The following is a 19,575-nucleotide window of genomic DNA, read 5'->3' as shown; positions in this document are numbered from 1 at the left end:
CAGCATTCGTATCACACGTCTTATTATCGGACGAATCACGCTTCCACTATAATGGAGACGTCAATCACCACAACATGCGGTATTGGAGTCCAGACAATTCTCACCGGGTGCAACAGGCGGCCCATCAAGTACGATGGGGAGTGAATGTGTTGTGTGGAATCTTGGGGTGTCACCTGATTGGACCTTATTTCCTTGTGGGTCATTGGACGTGCCCAGGCTACCTGCACTTTCTGCTTCAGGGACTCCCATTGCTGCTGGAGGATGTGCCCTTGTACAATCGTTTTACGATGTGGTTGCAACAGTATAGAGCTCCGCCACATTAGATTTTACCCGTTCGTAACCATCTGAACGAGGAACTGTCAGGGAAATGGATAGGACGAAGAAGCCCTGTTTGTTGGCACGCCAGATCACCGGATTTAACGCCGTTAGACTTCCTCTTGTGGGGGCACTTGAATGAAGAACGTCGTTTACACTCAAGCGCCGGAAACTCCAACCAGTTCCGGCGACACATCACGGACGCCTGCCGAGCAATTACACCTTGAATGATTCAGGGAGCAAGACGATCTATTGGACACCGGACCCGAATATGCATGGACCAAAACGGTTATCAAGAACAGCATTTGCTGCGAAAAATCATTGTCAGAACAGTTGTGTTCCTATTATTTCCGGTCCGTATATGTCCATCCTACTAACTAATCGGCCCTTCCCAGGGCCACAAATACATGCATTCACACACAATCTACATAAAAGTGGGTATTGAACTTACATTACGTGAGGTACGTATTAAACGAATATTTGAAGAATGTCGATTCTTCGTCCCGGACTCGAACCTCCCACCTTACACGAAAGCCCTCTACGCCGTGCCTTTACCAACTACGCTACTCTGCCGTACAGCACATTGTGCAGCTTATAGCATGTATTAGGTTCACTGCAGTCACAATATTAGTTTAATGTTTCGCCGGCGTGTCAGGTTCGTATGATCTAGAAGGTACATCCTCGCCTTCCAGTGTTTAATACGAGTAAAAAATCACGGCGTCCTATCATGGTGAGGCGGTAAATACCAAGGTATCCGGTTGTGTTGTCTGAGAATTCCGCCAATGCAGATGTTTTCAGGACGGAATATATATTGCGGGTTGCGGAAAACTACATTGAAAGGGGCGGCTGAATCACATGGTATATTCATTTAGTACTATCCAAGATCACCGTTTTTGGAACTGTCGTATTGGCGGCTGTTGCTATAAGGTAACTTCCTGTGGGATATATTGCTACTGGAGACCCCGCATTTGTCAGGTATGTGATATTCTGTGTTCTTAGAAGCAAGTTTCTTATTTTTACAGAAATGAAGTGTATCGTTAAAGGGCGAAGTGAAAGGAGTGGCTTGTATATAAGGCGTGTTGTCAATGGTTTCCTGATCCATGGAATAATAATAATAATAATAATAATAATAATAATAATAAAAATAATGTTCCGTAAATTATCTCTGGTTAACCATAAGAAGGTGCGGCCCTCATAGGATCTGGACTATGTAAGGATGGAACCTACCCAGAGGGCAAAACAGTGATACCGGCAGGGAAACAGTATAACAAGGTTTATTAAGCAAGGATAAACAAACATCGAAGATAATAGGGAAAATGTTAAATGTTTCGAAATCTAACATCCCTGAGGTTTACAGTGACACGTGTCTCATACAATTCAAAGGGGACCAGCCATGTTCAGCATTTAACATACAGTGGACTCGAAAACAATAAATAACTCTGTTTACATATATCATCAATAATACGCCACTTCTAGTGACTCAAGAAGGGGGAGCACCAGGTACCCCTAGCGACCATTCAATGGTTTCAAATGTTTCTTAAAAGAGCAAATGCTCTGCCCCACATCATTTCTTACACATACCAAGGAGGTACAAACTTTCAAATACATGCTCTAAACTGCAGGAATAAGAACGCATGGTTCACCGAGAACTTGCTAATACACACTTGCTAGGTTTTAAACAACTTGGCCTTTAAAATGGCTTAAACCAATCTTTAGCGCCCATCAAGGGGCTTTGAAGAAAAGAAATGTCCTCCCATCATCCACAAGTTCAATGAAAAGTCAGACGCTTACCTCCCATACCCCAAGCGGTCCTGGGTTCGACGGTGCCGTGCGGTGCTCAGGATAGAAAGAGAGCCAGGCACGAAGTGAACAGCTGCTCACAGCGAGTCCGCCCGACCTCGGCAAGCGAGGCAATCGCGCAAGGCGACTCGCGCAGGCGGCGTAAAGAGAGCACGGCGCATCCGCAGGGGTAAGGGAGGGAAGCAAGGGGAGAAAGCATAGGGCAGATCGCTCCTAGGGCGGAAAGCTCCTTTACCCTAGGGCCATAGTTTAGGAACATTATTTCATTTTGCCCGAGGGCATTACACAAGGGGGCGAAATACCATAATTATACATAAAATAATCAGTAAACATTAAAATAGAGATAATAAATAGAATAAATTGAGAGGGGAAATCAAATCCATGGCACAAATAATAATAATAATAATAATAATAATAACAATAATAATAATAATGTCGGCCTCTGTGGTGTAGTGGTTAGTGTGATTAGCTGCCACCCCCCCGAGGCCCGGGTTCGATTCCCGGCTCTGCCACGAAATTTGAGAAGTGGTACGGGGGCTGGAACGGGATCCACTCAGCCTGGGGTGGTCAACTGAGTAGTGGGGAGTTCGATTCCCATCAGCAGCCATCCTGGAAGTGGTTCTCCGTGGTTTCCCGCTTCTCCGCCAGGCAAATGCCAGGATGGTACCTAACTTAAGGCCACGGCCGCTTCCTTCCCTTTTCCTTGTCTATTCCTTCCAATCTTCCCACCCCCTGCAAGACACCTGTTCATCATAGCAGGTGACGCTGCCTGGTTGCGGTACTGGTCCTCCGCCCCGTGTGTATCCCCAACCGAAAGTAACAACCTTCAGGATACTGCCATTGAGGCGGTAGAGGTGGCATCCCTCGCTGATGGGTCCCAGGGAAAACCAAACCTAGAGGGTAAATAGAATAAGAAGGAAGGAGGGAAAGAAATAATAATACTAATAATAATAAAAGTAATAATAATAATAATAATTGTACCGGCTGGTACACCTCTACGCCGCACATTTGGATTTTTCGCCTTAAAGTACTCCTCTACAGGAGAAACTCTGAACTTTAACAACTCTATCAACTCACACGTTTTCTCAGAAGAAGCCTCTACCGTAAATTTTGTGATTACGAAGTTGTCAGTACTGTGTGGAGTTCAACTTGTTCTGTTTTCTATTGATCAAGAAGTGTGGACATTCTCTGATAGATGTCTCTACAAAAAACTATGATCATGCACCCTGGTGCGAAGTAAGGAACTTTCTGAAGAAATTTTGTATTCATAAATTTTATCTTTACTAAATTTCGTTTTTTCATTTGAGCGTTGGCAATATTAATCTTTTCTTTCCGCCAGTTTTGAATTGAGCCAATTCAGAATTTCTGTAATTCATTTTTGTTCTTCTTCTTCTTCTTCTTCTTCTTCGATTTTGATGTGTAACTGTAAGCTACCCAATAAACGACTGTGGGTGTGTCTTAATTATTCATGAAAGGTCTCGAATCTTCCCCGAGAGTGTAAAAACTGCTGATTTTCCTGTCTCTCGGCCACTCGAACAACATCTAGCATAGTGTATGGAAGTGTAGCAGGAGGCGGGAAGTGCCTCTTTCATCCGGCAGCAGCTCTTCAACAAGGTAATGGCCACTTAACATCTTTATTTCTTGCTAGCTCAGCAGTTTAATCCGCGGGGAAGGTCCGAAACCTTTATTATGTAACTTATCTTCAAACATGTAAATTGCCGTTTTGTAAAACTTCATATATCTTTAACTGTAAATCGGGGATAGAGAGTGCTTTACCCCCTCGAGCTCTCCTTCATTTTGAATTTGAGGTGACTACGTTTTCGTAACCGTTCTTCTACTCTTCCTTAATGTGTTAAATTTATTCTGTATACGAGTCACCTCCATAGTTTGGGAATAGTCCCTGTTTCATCAGCCTAGTGCCTCTTAGGTTTTAAGAAGTTTCATGTAGGAGTGCAGATTCACGCCTCCATTCAGTTTTGCATTTTGGGCTATTAACTTAACCTATCATTTTTCTACTAAGGCCCATTAGGTTGGGTACAAGATACCCCTGTTTCTTTGTAAGTGTGCCTTGAGGGCAGTTAATAGTAAAATCCGTCGTGGCCTTTGATAGGCTCAGAACATTGAGAGCGGGTCAGCTCTTTTATTTGTGGTAAATGTGCCTCTAGGAGGCTTGACATTGCTAGGCGGGAGCAAGTGCTCCATGTAATTAGGGGATTTCTGCCCTTTGGTAATATGTGGTTGTGAGCTGAGGGCTCAGAAATTGTAAAAATTAGGGCTTGTGGCCCAGATTGTTAAAGTGTCTCTAAATCTTGGCTTTCCTGGTCTTGTACCTGATTTGTTAACTTGTTGTTATTTACTGAATGTTCAAATTCTATGTCGAAATTGTTAAGTTTTGCTATTTTTGAAAATATAACCTTTAATTCAATTTTAATTAATATCTCAGCTTTGTAGTTAGACCCATTCCAGCCCGCACCTTCTTTCACCTCTGCATTCCACGGGTATCCCCGTAACAACAACAACAACAACAACAATAATAATAATAATAATAATAATAATAATAATAATAATAATAATAATAATAATAATAATAATAATAATAATAATAGCTGGGTTGTGTGGCTCAGATAGTAAAATCACTGTCATCCTGCATCCACGCTGGAGGGTTCCATCTCTGCTCAGCCTGGTGGTATTTGAAGGCACTCAGGTGCGCTACTTTCATATTTTTATTGTATGGTAGAGGCCCAGCATTTTCCTGGCGTGAAAATGAAAAACCATATTTGGGCCTGTCAACGGTAATATTCGAACACGAATGGAAGCTAACATCTATCGCTAAATTTACTGGCACGTAAAAGATTCCTATGGGGCAAAATTCTGGCTCGTTAAAATGTCTTAGTGGGACGTAAAATTAAAAACATTAATAATAATAATAATAATAATAATAATAATAATAATAATAATAATAATAATAATAATAATAATAATAATAATAATAATGGTGTGGCCTCAACACCCGAGTAGCAATATCTGTTTTGATATTCTGATTGTATTGTGGTCTAACAAAGAAACTGGAATTATACTGGTTGATTTCAATGGCTGAGCTAATTTAATTTTTGGAGGATGACATTGGCCTCTGTGGTGTAGTGGTTAGTGTGATTAGCTGCCACCCCCGGAGGCCCGGGTTCGATTCCCGCCTCTGCCACAAAATTTGAAAAGTGGTACGAGGGCTGGAACGGGGTCCACTCAGCCTCGGGAGGTCAACTGAGTAGAGGTTGGTTCGATTCCCATCTCAGCCATCCTGGAAGTGGTTTTCCGTGGTTTCCCACTTCTCCTCCATGCAAATGCCGGGATGGTACCTAACTTAAGGCCACAGCCGCTTCCTTCACTCTTCCTTGTCTATCCCCTCCAATCATCCCATCCCCCCCCCGCAAGGCCCCTGTTCACCATAGCAGGTGAGGCCGCCTGGGTGAGGTACTGGTTATCCTCCCCAGTTGTATCCCCCGAACCAGAGTCTGAAGCTCCAGGACACTGCCCATGAGGCGGTAGAGGTGGGATCCCTAGCTGAGTCCGAGGAAAAAAACCGATCCTCGAGGGTAAACAGATGAAGAAGAAGAAGAAGAAGAAGAAGAAGGACACTGAGTGTGTCACTGGAATTCCTTAACATGCCAACGGGTATGACATGGGGTGCCAAGATTTTTGACAGTAATTCAAAAGCAGACTACCTTAGCCGGGATGGAACTCGCGGACGTAGAGCCATGAATCGGTCACTCTACCACTGAAATGAATGAAATGTCGTATGGATTTTAGTGCCGGGATATCCCAGGACGGGTTCGGCTCGCCCGGTGCAGGCCTTTCTAATTGACGCCCGTAGGCGACCTGTACATCGTGATGAGGATTAAATGATGATGAAGACAACACATACACCCAGCCTCCGTGCCATTGGAATTAACCAATTAAGGTTAAAATCCCCGACCCGGCTGGGAATCGAACTCGATACCCTCTGAGCCGAAGGCCAGTACGCTGACCGTTCAGCCAACGAGTCGGACACTCCTTGTGAGCATATGCTACGGAACCTTGATGTGACTTCCCATTTCAGTAATCTGAGATAAATTTATCAAGATCTTAACAACGGCTATCTTTGTGAGACCAAATCACTGAATTATCACACACACACACACACACACACACACACACACACACACACACACACACACACACACACACACACACACACAATAAATATGACCAGAATGAGCAATATTAAGTGAAATTTGCAATAGTGTTGAATATCCCAATTAGCAATTCCATTCCAGTACTGCATACGTAATTGTAGTGGAGGCAGCAGATATAAATATTGGGTGGATTTAACCACTCTCTCTGCCTGGCAGCATATAGCTTCCTTCCAGCAAAGACAGTTAAACGATTACGGAAAGTCTTTTTAAACAAAGACAGTTGTAATTTCCGTTCCCTGCTGGCTTCACGAAAACCAATATAAAGTTTAAAAGGTCCGGGTTAATAGTGTGGTAGTACTGGCCTTGGAGCACACGACAGGGGCAGAGGGACACGAGCATATTCGCTTTATGAGAATTTAACGGCAGATGGCATAGCGAACAATGGACCATGTCGTATTTTGAACTTCCAACCCTTTGCCTCTCCTTGCCACGTGTTATCACGTTGTGGGGGAGGAGGGGTTACACAGGATGGTAGGACGGGTTTAGGGGACGAAATGCGGAGGGTAAGTGCTGGAAGCTATTGTGAACTGGTGCTGATGAATAAAAGGTGTAAAGATGGTAGTGCAGTATGCTTTCTGCTATTGTAGCAGCTGATCCAGGCCCAATCATACACAAACTGCTGACTCCAGACAACCCCCACACTCACAACTAATTTAAACAGGGTGACAGAAAAATTGCTCAACCATCTCCACCTACATTACGCATAAAGGTCTATATCCAGGATATGTACAAATTCATAAGTATCAAATCATTTTAAGAATAACACGATGTGTTCAACTGAACTGGAAAGTATTATGCACTAACCTCCTAACCGTTTTTGTAAAATAAGCCACGAACTGTGATTGAAGATTTACTTCCAGAAAGGTCTCGATGTATAATGACTGTTTGAACACTTCTGTAAATAAACTCTCTTAAGTTATCATCGCAGATGATGTTATTCTCTACAGAGTAATAAATAAGTTACAGGATTGTGAGCACCTGCAAAATGACCTCGATAATGTTGTGAGATGGACAGTAGGCAATGGTATGGTGATAAACGGGGATAAAAGTCAGGTTGTGAGTTTCACAAATAGGAAAAGTCCTCTCAGTTTTAATTACTGCGTTGATGGGGTGAAAGTTCCCTTTGGGGATCATTGTAAATACCTAGGTATTAATATAAGGAATGATCTTCATTGGGGTAATCACATAAATATGATTGTAAATAAAGGGTACAGATCTCTGCACATGGTTATGAGGGTATTTAGGGGTTGTAGTAAGGATGTAAAGGAGAGAGCATATTTGTCTCTGGTGAGACGCCGACTAGAGTATGGTTCCAGTGTGTGGGACCCTCACCAGGATTACTTGATTCAGGAATTGGAAAATATCCAAAGAAAAGCAGCTCGATTTGTTCTGGGCGATTTCCGACAAAAAAGTAGCGTTTCAAAAATGTTGCAAAGTTTGGGCTGGGAAGACTTGGGAGAAAGAAGACGAGCTGCTCGACTTAGTGGTATGTTCCGAGCTGTCAGAGAAGAGATGGCGTGGGAGGACATCAGTAGACGAATAAGTTTGGATGGTGTCTTTAAAAGTAGGAAAGATCACAATATGAAGATAAAGTTGGAATTCAAGAGGACAAATTGGGGCAAATATTCGTTTATAGGAAGGGAAGTTAGGGACTGGAATAACTTACCAAGGGAGATGTTCAATAAATTTCCAATTATTTTGCAATCATTTAAGAAAAGGCTAGGAAAACAGCAGATAGGGTATCTGCCACCTGGGCGACTGCCCTAAATGCAGATCATTAGTGATTGTGATTGTAGTTATTTCTGAGGTCTCAGGAACATCCAGGCTCGTTTTGGTTTAGGCCGGGGATTTTTAGACCGGATGTCTTTTCTGACACCACGAGATCCTTGAGATGAAACTCTCGACCCAGGATCGACCAGGATTCGAACCGCAGCTTCCCGGGTGGGAAGCTAGCAGCTTAGACACTGACCTCAACACTTCTAATAATAATAATGATATTTGCTTTACGTCCCACTAACGACTTTTAGAGTCTATCGGAGTCAGTGCTTGCCAGGACAGAGGGCAAGCATAAGAGTTCACCCAGTCCTGTATTGCTAGTTTATGAAATACAGATCATCTATAGCTTGTCCTTTTAATCAGACCTTGCGTTAAGGAAATTGCATGTCTTCACTAGTTGTTCGTACGGCACAATTCTTCCACAGCTTTCCTACTTGTCAGGAGAAAAGAGATGCCTTCGAGAAAACAAATAACAGATGTGGGTTCAACTCACACCTTAGCCATCCCTCTTCTCCTCCAGGAAAATGCGGGGATGGTACCTAACTTAAGGCCAGGGCCTCTTCCTTACCTCTTCTTTGTCTGTGCCTACCAATCTTCCCATCCTTCCACAAGGTCCCTGTTCAGAATAGCAGGTGAGGCCGCTTGGGCGAGGTACTGGTCCTCCTTTCCAATAGGGAACATGCATGATCCGGGGTTTTAATTAAAAATATGCTAATCTGATTCAAAATTTCATGCAGAATTCAAAAATGTGATCAGAATGTACAAATAATAACTCCAAACGTGATAAAAATCTACGAAAATGTCACGTCACGCAAGCACGCGATCTCATTGGTCTGACGTCATCGTACAGGTTGACTGAATTAGCAGACGAAATAACACATAGTGTGCTGTGAGAAGCAGGATACACTTCGCGTATTTCTACTTTACGTTAGTGTCTAGTATGGTTAAATTCGAGGTCTATACATTGGATAATAATCTGAGTGGTATATTTTAGACTTAAAATGAATCCTGCGCAGACAGTGAGGCAGAAAACTTACAAATGGTGTAGAGTTCCGATGTGCAATAGCACATCGCATACCATACCAAACAAATTGTTTATAAATGTTCCAAAGACGCTAAAACTAGGAAGAAATGGATTTTGGCGAGCCGGAGAAATGCTGGTGATATATCGGAAAAGTCTACATTTTATTTTTATTTTTTTAATATTTTAACGTAAGATGAATTTGTTTGAATTTTCAAATCACTTTTCCATGTCAGCTGTTCTAGTGGTAAAACTTTAAATTTTAATGTATGATGCTTTATTTAAATGCTTCAATTACATCTTGGAATATGAAAGTAATAAACAGTGCATTAAATAATGCTGATTATTAAAGTATTCTCCAAACCTAACCTATGTTTTGGGTGATCCATGTCAAGATAATAAATCAAAGGGGTTATGAACCATTTTGACAGCTCTAATTCTACCAATATATCTTGGCATGGGACAGTTATGTATGTCTTTATTGAAGAGCTTAATTGGTAAAGAAGTTTAGGCTATATCTGAATACTCTATAATGTAACAAAGAATAGACGTGTACATCACGAAAGGAAGCAATGTGAATTTAACAAATGTATAACTCTACACAAAACCATTGCTTGTCTGTTGGGGTCTTATAAGTTAACAATGCTCAATTATAATAATTATCATAATATTAATGAAATAAATAACATAATTGCACACAGGTGAAAATAGTGATGTAGGTGTTTAAAATATTATCCAACTTAGCCTAAGTTTTAGGTTATACAAGCCAAGTCAATAAACCGAAGGGTAAAAATACCGCGCGAGTTGGCCGTGCGGTTAGGAGCGCGCAGCTGTGAGCTCGCATCCGGGAGATAGTGGGTTTTGAACCCCACTGCCGGCAGCCCTGAAGATGGTTTTCCGTGGTTTCCCATTTTCACACCAGGCAAATGCTGAGGCTGTACCTAAGGCCACGGCCGCTTTGTTCCCATTCCTATGCCTTTCCTGTCCCATCGTCGCCATAAGACCTATATGTGACGGTGTGACGTAAAGCAAAAAAAAAGTAAAAGTCACAGCACCCAAAGACATTCCTGTATTGAGCGACTAAAATGTCACCAGGACACTTTTCTTTCCTGATATGTTCAGCTTGTTAAAAGCCAAATGTAATTAATGTTATTGGCTTCACGCCCCGCTAACTACTTCTACGATTTTCGGAGACGCCGGTGTGCAGGAATTTAGTCCTGCAGGAGTTCTTTTACGTGCCAGTAAATCTACCGACACGAGGCTGACGTATTTGAGCACCTTCAACTACCACTGGACTGAACCAAGTTGGGGTCAGAAGGCCAGCACCTCAACAGTCTGAACCACTCAGCCCGACTTGTGAAAACTAGATGAAGTGATATTTATCTTTATAATGTTTAACTTTTTCCCTCCGCAAAGATATTTAATTCTCTTTCATGGGCCCTGGAAGTGGGTAGGCCAGTTGTCCCAACCATAAATATATTTTTTTTGGGGAATGATAGATTATAGCCCTATAGTACTATGATCTTTCTTTCTTTCCTTCTTTCTTTCTTTCTTTCTTTCTTTCTTTCTTTCTTAATCAGTTTATCCTTCAGGGTTGGTTTTCTCTCGGACTCAGCGAGGGATTTCACCTCTACCACTTCAAGGGCAGTGTCCTGGAACGTTGAGACTTTGAGTATGGTGATGAAACTGGTGAGGAGGGCCATTACCTCGCCCAGGCGGCCTCACCTGTTATGCTCAACAGGGGCCTTGTTGGAGGATGGGAGGATCGGAAGGGATAGACAAGGAAGAGGGAAGGAAACGGCCGTGGCCTTAGGTGCCTGGAGGAGAAGTAGGAAAATTCGAAAAACCACTTCGAGGATGGCTGAGGTGGGATTCGAAACCCTTCTACTCAGTTGACCTCCCGAGGCTGAGTAGACCCCGTTCCAGTCCTCGTACTATTTGTTTTCAACTTTTATGGCAGAGCCGGGAATCGAAACCGGGCCTCCGGGAGTGGCACACATTAACCACTACACCACAGAAGCGGACTAGTACTATAATGCTATCTATATGTTTATGTTAGTGCTGAAATCCGATTTCTTACTTTACTAATGCTGAAAGCCCGAAAATGTAATGTTATTCTTTAATAGGGGAATCAGTCTAGAAGGAAATGTTGAAAGTGATGTGATATCTATCCAGGTTCGTTGTTATCCTAATACTATGGGTTACAGTACATTGCACGTATATAAAAGACGCCACTTACAAACTTGCTTGTTATCCGCGAATTTCTGCGGCCACAAAAGTCACATTTTTCAAGAATGATGACATCTACACATGGTAGATTGTCTGACTGTGCTGTTTTGAACCTTTCTTCTGTCATTTCGAAGTTACTCGCGATCATGAATAATAAACAATCGGCTTTTAGCAACGGCTGATGCACAACGGCTGGTAGAGCTCCATGCGGTACTGGATCGTGACGTCACAGCGCGCCGCTTACGTCAGAGGCCGTTTCACTCGCCTTGCGGAAAGGCACTATTAAACATTTTTTTAATGGTAGAAAACAAGGCAACATACCACAATGTAATACGTTTACGTACTATTTCATTGGTGTACTTTTCAAAAAAAATATTTTTGAAAATTATGCATGTTCCCAATTATATCCCCCGACCCAAAGTCTCACGTTCCAGGACACTGCCCTTGAGGCGGCAGAGGTGGGATCCCTCGCTGAGACCGAAGGTAAAACCGACTCCTCAGGGTAAATGTGTTAAGAAAGAAAGAAAGAAAGAAAGAAAGAAAGAAAGAAAGAAAGATTGCTTTGCCCAATGATGATAATAATAATTCCTTCAACTTCATCCTCACGTGTTTGTATGGAGTCTGTGGAACAAGCAGAAAGAAAAAAGGAATAATAATAATAATAATAATAAAATATAATAATAATAATAATAATAATAATAATAATAATAATAATAATAATAATAATAACTCAAAGTGATTGGCACAGTCGATAGGTCAATGTCCTTCTGTTCCTGAAGGATTGATTTCGATCCTGGCTGAGGTCTCCGGAATCTTAAAGTGTTTAAACGCGGTAGAATTTCATGCGATTGCCTTCGGCTCGGTTAAGAACTTTTACAAGGCAAAATTCCGACACATCGGCATTTCCTAAATTATACAACAACTGAAGGGACATTATGAAAGCAACGTTAGAATTATTATTTATCATTTTATGGGGTATTTGCTATTATTTAACGCGCCTGTTTCGTGATTAATCGTGAAAGGGAGGTATATATCTAATAGTTTTCCCATTAGCAATAATCTATTAATCACCGAGCGTGTTGGCCATGCGGTCAGGGGCACGTGGCTGTGAGCTTGCATCCGGGAGATAGTGGGTTCGAATCCCGCTGTCGGCAGCCCTGAAGATGATTTTCCGTGGTTTCCCATTTTCACCAGGCAAATGCTGGTGCTGTACCTTAATTAAGGCCACGGCCGCTTCTTTCCAACTCGTAGGTCTTTCCTATTCCATCGTCGCCATAAGACCTATCTGTGTCGGTGCGACGTAAAGCAACTAGCAAAACAAAGAATCCAAATCATTAAAGTACCTTTAAATAGGTGCCAAAACAACAAACAACAACAACATGATTATCAATTACTGACAAGAGGAAAGAAATCGGAGAGAATTACGTTCATAATAGTACCACAGAATGTAATCATTCGAGATCATTTAATATGTCAAAAAAGCGCAGTATATTTATTCAATACCTATTGAAAACCACTTTATTATTAGGAGCATTATTCTCAAAACTCAGGAATCCGTATTCAACAAGCTTTACTGCAAGAAACAACTCTCCGCTTAGCTCTCACGTCACCGCTTTTGGGAGACAAACACCGCGATATCTTAAGCTCATGGAGGGAACTGAATTGAAATGAAACAGATGATCATAATTAAAGAGAAATGCTGACATGATTTATAGTTCTGGGTGTCAGGGAGACTGTACTGAAAGACGTGCCTTTTACAACTGATCAATTTGCCAACGTAACCACCCCACTGCCTTATTATATGAGAGTAAATTGCGCCTGTGGTATGCTTAACACGTTTCTAAGAAATACGTTCAGTACCTAGCTTATATCAGTTCTTTATCCTCACATTGAAGCCGTTATATCTACGATAAAATGAGCTGCTGAATACGTCAAACAAAGTGACCACTAAACGCACTTGAAAAATCATCGCATCAGTCTAACGACACGCACTAGAACACCCGTTTAACGATGCTAGAACCTGTACAACGTCACTATTCGCCTTTTTTCAAAAAGCTTGCTGAAAAACGACAAGCAATTCATATGGATGGAATCGATATCAGGATGATGAACGAACTGATCACACCGCTAAATGTATGACGTATTTTGTTACATCATGTTGCCTACGACATTCTTATGTTTTGCCATTTCTAATATCGGGCGGTATAAATTCGTTCCATATGGCGATCTTGATACAAATTTAAAGTAAGCCTATTTTATATCCCTTCAAGAAAACATCAAAAGAAATAAAATGCCAGAGGTCACCCACACTTAACTTTGTCTTACCATGGAAAAAGACGCTCCTATAGCATCTGTCTCATAAGCTTCATGCAGACGGTGCTTCTGAACTTTTGTGAAGTCACAATAAATTGTATATGCTAGATACGTTCACGGGGCTGCCTAGCCAAGGCGGTAAAGGCGTGCTTGGTTCGCCCTGAAGGACGTGGGTTCGAATCTCCGTCAGGTAGTCATAAACATTTAAGAAACGAGATTTCCACTTCCGGAGGTGCACATGGCCCTGAGGTTCACTCAGCCTGCACCAAAAATAAGTACCAGATTAGTTCCTGGGGGCAAAGGCGGCCGGGCGTAGAGCTAACCATTCAACCCCATTAAGTGCTGAGGTTACGGTTAGTGGAAGGAAACCTTTACCTTCCACCCCTCCAAGGGCCTTCATTAACTGTACGTAGATGACTTTGCTTTGCTTTTTTACTTTTTAGAAATGTTCATCATTCATAAGAGCTATAAGGTAGCGACGTTCCTTTGGGCACCATTTCGCCATCTGAAAATGATAACTGAATATGAAAGATGTGATGTAACAGCAGAAATAAGGCACGGAATGCAGTAATATGACTATTAATTTTTGTGTTCTTCAGGATGGTAGTGTGTTCATGAATGAGATGTCTGAGTATTCGCTTTAATTACGACTGGTTCCAAATTTATATTGTGAAAATAGCGTAAGAGATGATACACTATTGTATACCAATTCGTATTCCTTTCTCCCCTATTAGCAGCTACAGTTTGCGTAATACTTTTACCTTATGCTTCGCAATTTGGTGCCGATTTACGTAGCGACGAATTTGAAATACTTTTTCTTCTTTTCTTGAATAGGTAAAGAGAAAGTATGATGAAGGAAGCGTACATGAACGACGAGCATTCCAAGCTTCCTGGTTCATCAAACTCCGCAGCTGTGCCAACCTGCCAAAGTAATGAAGTTTACCTCGAGAGTTGGCCGTGTGGTTAGGGCTGCGCAGCTGTGAGCTTTCATTCGGGAGATAGTGCGTTCGAACCCCACTGTTGGCAGCCCTGAAGATGGTTTTCCGTGGTTTCCCATTTTCACACCAGGCAAATGCTGGGGCTGTACCTTAATTAAGGCCACGGCCGCTTCCTTCCCAGTCCTAGCCCTTTCCTCTCCCATCGTCGCCATAAGACATATCTGTGTCGATGCGACGTTAAGCCAATAGCAGAAAAGTTATTTAAACCAAAACAGTGGAAACGAAGAAGATGTAGCGTGCTATTGGAAGACAAATGGACAAAACTATCCGAAATATCACCATATCTCCAAGGAAGTATTGTGTGTGCAAGAGTCAAGTTCAGTTCCAGAAATAAATTTCAGTTCATCGGGCTTCATTCTCACCGCACGGTGGTCTCTTCTACACCCAGATAATTTTTATGCACTTACTATGTAAACGCCATGTTCAGTTGGCATATTCCACGTCATTTCATTTTGTATTGTAATTTGAATTAGACCGCGAGTGGGTCCCCCTGGATAGCCTATTCTTTATGTTATTTAGGTTCATTTTCAGTTAACTTAATGTCAACTGCAGTTTCTAATAATGTTTATGTTTGAGTTCAATTATTATTATTATTATTATTATTATTATTATTATTATTATTATTATTATTATTAGCCGGCCCCGTGGTGTAGGGGTAGCATGCCTGCCTCTTACCCGGAGGCCTCGGGTTCGATTCCCGGCCAGGTCAGGGATTTTTACCTGGACCTGAGGGCTGGTTCGAGACCAAACAGCCTACGTGATTAGAATTGAGGAGCTTTTTGACGGTGAGATAGCGGCCTCGGTCTGGAAAGCCAAGAATAACGGCCGAAAGGATTCGTCGTGCTGGCCACACAACACCTCGCAATCTGCAGGCCTTCGGGCTGAGCAGCGGTCGCTTGGTAGTCCAAGGCCCTTCAAGGGTTTTAGTGCCATGGGGTTTGGTTTGGTTTCGGTTATTATTATTATTATTATTATTATTATTATTATTATTATTATTATTATTATTATTGTTGTTTTTATTATTAGGAGAGATCTCTATTGTTTTATTTCAAACTGCATTTAGCGTACTTTGTAATGTGTCATTAGCGTACGGGAATTCGTAAAGTGAGCGATCTGAATAGAAGTGTGAAGTGAATATTCCGTAGTGTTGCGCACATGTCATTACGGGGAAGTAGTCAAGGTTAGTCTTACTCCTCCATCATGTTTTCTATCCGCCTTCCCTTGCTATGTAAGGGATATATGGTCAGGGCCCTCTCCATATATCTCTGAATTTGTATTCTTACATTTTCATTTAATCCTTCGTGTTCCATCTTTTCGATGCTTTCGAACTGTAGTGCCTGACATAGTGTGTGGTCTGAATTGCCGGCTAGTTTTGTGAATCTGTGATGTGTTTCTGTATGTTCTTTACATCGTGGAACTGTTTTTGAACTTCGTCAGGTTGGTTCATTAGGACGTGGAATCTATCGTAGCTCTGATGTGGATTGTAGTGTTTACTACTTCCCTTCATTTTCTTTAATGATGATTGTATGTGCTGGTTTGGCAAAATTGAAAGTTCTATACGTGATTTTCCTATCCTTTCAAGTAAGTTGTTTTCTTAATGTTCTCTTGTGTATATAAGTTGAAGAAGGAAAATGTATGCCACAATTCGTGTTCCAAGTATATTTAAATTCTTAGAGGTGTGAATTTCATTTGTACCTGATATTTATATTGCATGCTTTGGTGTCTAATCCGTAATTTCGTAGCGTACGTTGTCGAATACTCTGTGGTGTAGTGGTTAGCACGATTAGCTACCACCACAGGAGGCCAAGATTCGATTCCCGGCTCTGCCACAGAATTTGAGAAGTGGTATGAGGGCTGGAACGGGGTCCACTCAGCAGAGGGAGGTCAACTGAGTAGAGCTGGGTTCGATTCCCACATCAGTCATCCTCGAAGTGGTTTTCAGTGGTTCCCCACTTCTCCTCCGGACAAATTCCGGACTGGTACCTAACTTAAGGCCACGGCCGCTTCCTTCCCTCTTCCTTGTCTGTCCCTTCTAATGCTCCCGCCCCCCCCCCAACCCCACACACAAGGCTCCTGTTCAGCACAGCAGGTGAGTCCACCTCCCCAGTTGTATCCCCGACCACAAGTCTCACGCTCCAGACAACTGCCCTCGCTGAGTCCGAGGTAAAATCCAAGCCTGGAGGGTAAACAGATTAAGAAAGAAAGACATCTATATCTATATAAATAAAATTGTTTCTGTTTGTCTGTCTGTTTGTCTGTTCCACCATTACGTCGAAACGGCTGGATAGATCTCAACCAAACTCCATATTTAGGGTATACTCATCCCGGGGAAGGTTTTGATATGCATATCATTTTAAAATCCTTGAATAGACGGGGGGTTTATAGGAAAAGCAGAATGGTATTTCCACCATCACGTCGAAACGGCTAGATAGATCTCAACCAAACTTCATATTTAGAGTATACGCATCCCGGGGAAATTTTCCATATGCATATCATTTTAAAATATTTGAATAGAAGGGGGGTTTATAGGAAAATCAGAATGGTTTTTCCACCATCACGTCGAAACGGCTGGATAGATCTCAACAAAACTTCGTATCTAGAGTAAACTCATCCCGAGGAAGGTTTCGATATGCATATCATTTTAAAATCCTTGAATAGACGGGGGGTTTATAGGAAAACTAGAATGTTTTTTCCACCATCACGTCGAAACGGCTGGATAGATCTCAGCCAAACTTCATATTTAGAGTACACTCATCCCGAGGAAGGTTTCGATATGCATATAATTTTAAAATCTTTGAATAGACGGGGTGTTTATAGGAAAACCAGAATGGTTTTCCTCCATTTTCTCTTATACTATTGATTTTCTTTAAACTTCGTTTACCGTTCGTGAAACGTCTCTTCATTATAAACAACTTTCGTTATGTTCATAATTTATCTTACTCTTCACATGACGGAGAAATTTTCAATTTTCTGCTGGTATCATGCTCTGCATTTAGTGACCGACAGACCGACAACGAACCTACAGGTTACCATGGCAACGTCTCTGACTGCATGCCAGTAGGGAAGTAACGTATTGCCATTTTCCTCATCATGCTTTTAAATTCGTGGTTGTTCCTTGGGTAGATGGCAAGAGAGGCGTCAATCGGCTCATCTGCGGGATATTGGCGGAATACCGTTGGAGGTTATAACCGCCCTCGAATAGATTAAGTAATAACACCATTAGTCATCTTCTTATTATTTGTTTATCTAAGAATCACTGGACCTAAATTTCTCCTCTGTTACCGCTTTATTATATCCATAACTCACACTAGCATAATTTATTGAGGGGCATTTGATTTTCCAATACATTCCCTTGGCATTTACATATTTGTCGTTATCCGGCTGTCCTCAGTTATAATCCATTTTCTATTAGTTTCAACTTTCTTAACTGTATTATTTTCTTCCTTAATTACGCCGTATGTATGTGAGTGCTAGAAACTACTGGATGCATTTCCACCAAGATTCGTACTTAGAATACACCTGTCCTTGATAGGTTTTGGGCAAATATTGTTTCTAAATCCCTGAACTGACTGGGGGTTTATACGAAACCGAAACAGTGATTTTGCACTTCCAAAAAATATACACAACCAAACTTTATGGAAGTCTACCTACCTTGGTAGAAATTAATTTCTAAACCTTTTTTCGCATGTGCATCATTTCGATACGAGGATTAATAAGGGAGATATCATTAACGGACCGTTTTTCTATACAAGTCCCATCGGACTTGACTCACAAGCGGGTGCGTGTAAAGCGTATTCCTTACAACTTGAAAACTACTGAAGACATTCGAACCAAAATTTATATTTAGCATCCACCTGTCCAAAGGTAGGTTTTAAACGTAAATAACATTTCATGTTCCGGAATGGACTGACGGTTTATAGGGAACACAAATGGTGATTTTACTCTTCCACAATATATACAGAACAAGACCAACCTGACTGGAAATCGACCAAACCTGATGGAATTCCACATCTAAATCTTTTTTTTCATGTCCATTTTTTCATCAGGAGGATTAATAAGGGAGATATCACGAATGGTCAGTTTTGCAGGTTAAGTCCAGCGGACATAGCCCAAAAGGTGTTTTACATGGAGCAGATTCCTTATCTATATAAATCAAATCGTAACGACTGTGTGCCTCTACACTGACTATTTTGGAGAAATTTTAGTATAGCTTTCCGTTTAAGGGGTAATAATAACCACCTCCATAATTTTTGGTTTAGTTTCCTGAAAGTCCTAATTTTTACCCGCCTCGCCCAAAATCCACATTGTGGCATAATCTACCAGAAGAATAAGAAGATAATTGAAATTTGACAAAATTATACGTTTTAGCCTGTAACGAATGGAAAAATCCTATATCATTAAATTTTTCATTTTTTATCCCCGAAGAATATCGAAATATGCAGGCAATTTTAATGATGGTGCAGACCTTCGGAAATTCCTATCACATAACGGATTGCACAATCTCCGTTCAATTTGGAATGATCTACAACCTTGGTCTTATGACTTTTTGCCTTATCTGTATCCCTTTTACGTTTGATTTTTCTCTATTAATCGATGTTAAGTCAATTTGGAATTTTCACCTGCATAATTCATACTTTCAATTACTTATATGAAATACAGAATCATCAAACTCTTCACGAAAATTGGCCCACCCAGTAGCCATATATGAGCCAAATGCTATGTATGTAGCTCTCACATTATTATCCGAAAAGTAATGTAATGTGAGATAATCTTACAAGAACGTTACTCTGTTCCACGTTTCTAACTCAATCTGACCCAAGAATAGATGACATATCATAGGACCAGCCATTTAGGCCACTAAATCCGGCGTGTCTTATGGTATAATCCTTTGTCG

The sequence above is a fragment of the Anabrus simplex genome, chromosome 2 (assembly GCF_040414725.1).
Source record: "Anabrus simplex isolate iqAnaSimp1 chromosome 2, ASM4041472v1, whole genome shotgun sequence".
NCBI classification, from domain to species: domain Eukaryota; kingdom Metazoa; phylum Arthropoda; class Insecta; order Orthoptera; family Tettigoniidae; genus Anabrus; species Anabrus simplex.
The sequence above is the reverse complement of the archived record's forward strand: the minus strand, read 5'-3'. Positions refer to the sequence as shown.